The sequence below is a fragment of the Triticum aestivum genome, chromosome 1A (assembly GCF_018294505.1).
Source record: "Triticum aestivum cultivar Chinese Spring chromosome 1A, IWGSC CS RefSeq v2.1, whole genome shotgun sequence".
NCBI classification, from domain to species: domain Eukaryota; kingdom Viridiplantae; phylum Streptophyta; class Magnoliopsida; order Poales; family Poaceae; genus Triticum; species Triticum aestivum.
Window position 1 is genome coordinate 59,096,615 of NC_057794.1, and position 2,089 is coordinate 59,098,703.

Here is a 2,089-nt window from a genome sequence, read left to right on the forward strand (position 1 = left end):
GTAGACTCATCTTATCTTGGGAAGCGCTATGTTACAGTAACATATTATGTTACCACTTCTTATTAACTACATGTCACATAAGCAAAAAAAAATTGAAATGTGCTATGTTACTACCTAAGTTACTCCCACTATGACTAGCCTAATGCAGAGGCTGGGGACTCCCTTCTTTTCGAAAAAACTTATATACCATGAATTAACTCCCAGTAGCTCCCTCGTAAAATCCCAGTAAGCATGTCCCAAAACTAATCTCTCCATGATCCACACGATCGATGCGGCATTAAACCTCCTAATATCTGACGACTAAAACTTCATGTACTCCTACGTATACTTCTCGGTCATTGCATTGGTCACCTAAGTCTGTGATGCATGCCGAACGCCTGCATCCATCTCTCCCTGACAAGTTGCTATAACTACTGTACGCGTCGCCTGTGATGCACCCCCAAACTCAATCCTTAAACATCACAAGCTTGAGTGTCTATTGATCAATCCACTTTGGCATCGACCATGTCGATGTCGGCGCTTATCTCTGCTCTCCGCGGCGCCGGCCGTCAGAAGCTCTCCACCGGCACCATTGTCACCACCACGCAGGTTACCGGCTCCCACTTGCTCAGAATCGACGGGTGCACACTGAAGACGACGGCCAACGGCACGCTGGTCAAGTCAGGCACCTTCGGCGTCGGCGGCCACAACTGGCGAATCAAGTGCTACCCGAACGGCAACATGGGTTACGACGGCTGGCTCTCCCTCTATGTCGAGCACGCCAGCCATAGCAAGACCGGCGACGCAACGGCTTGTATCTGCATGAGCATACTCGACCACGCCGGGAAGCCATGGCGCACCAAAGGTAACATCGCAGCCGAAGCCATGTTGGGGCTGGGGAAACTTCGTGGAGACCAAAGACCTGGACAAGGAGAAGCAGTTCAAAGATGACGGCGTGTCCATCCTATGCGACGTCGACGTCCTCGACGTGCACACCACCGACTACCGCGCCGGCCTCACATCGACATCCACGGGTACCGTGGTGCCGCCGAGCGAGCTGCACCAGCAGCTCGCAGATCTCCTGTGGGAGTCCAAGGAGGGGGTGGACGTGGAGATCGAGGTCGGCGGCGAGACCTTCGCGGCGCACAGGTGGATGCTCGCCGCGCGGTCGCCCACCTTCAAGGCGGAGCTCGCGCTGACCACCGCGACGACGAGGCTACGCGTCGACGGCATGGATGCTGCAGTCTTCAAGGCCATGCTTCACTTCATATACACGGACGCGCTGACCAAGGAGGTAGAGCTGGCAACGATGGCGAAGCCGCTGCTCGTGGGGGCGGACAGGTACAAGCTCGAGAGGCTGAAGCTGATCTGCGAGGAGGAGCTGTGCCGCCACATGGGCGTCCATTCGGTGGCCGCCATGCTAGCGCTGGCGGAGCAGCACTGTTGCCGCGTGCTCAAGGAGGCTTGCACGCGGTTCCTCTCCGAGCCCGGTAATCTGAAAGCAGCCATGGCGACGCGTGACTTCGAGCAGCTGAAGACGGGTTGCCACCCTGCTCTCATGGAGCTCGTCATGAAGCAGTATATTGCCGCGACAGAAGCATAGCATAGGGCCCCTGTAGCTCCTTGCAGGATTAGTGCGTTAACTGGGCTCGTATGAGTTCTCGTCGCTAGCAAGATGCATGATTTCCACTTTTCAAGTTTCAACAGACATCCGAGTTCTGAAAAGACTATTATTATGTAGACAAGCTTTAATTCATGAGAGAATTCCTTATTTAACACTAGCTTAAACTTTTATTCCCTATTTAACACTGGAAAAATATTTCTTCCCTATCTAACACAGCCTTTAAATTTTGTTCCCAATATAACACTTTCATCCTTTTTTTATGCGAACAATGTTAAATGACACGTGAAATGACAATTCTACCCTCATACATCTATTCAGTTCTTTTATTTATTTTGCTGTCCAATTTAAGGGTGAAATCCATGGTTAGTGTAACAGAATGGTGTCATATTCCTGAAGATCACACATACGCTAACTCCCTACTGGATGGATTTTTTAAGCTAGCATGCACACAGCACACGCACGTATAAAACAACATGGGCCCTGTTT

General features: G+C 51.5%; 1 pseudogene; it reads left to right on the forward strand.

Annotated features, from left to right (window-relative positions):
• Window positions 1-452: 452 nt before the first annotated feature.
• On the forward strand, window positions 453-1,755 carry LOC123092344 (BTB/POZ and MATH domain-containing protein 1-like; annotated as a pseudogene).
• Window positions 1,756-2,089: the final 334 nt, after the last annotated feature.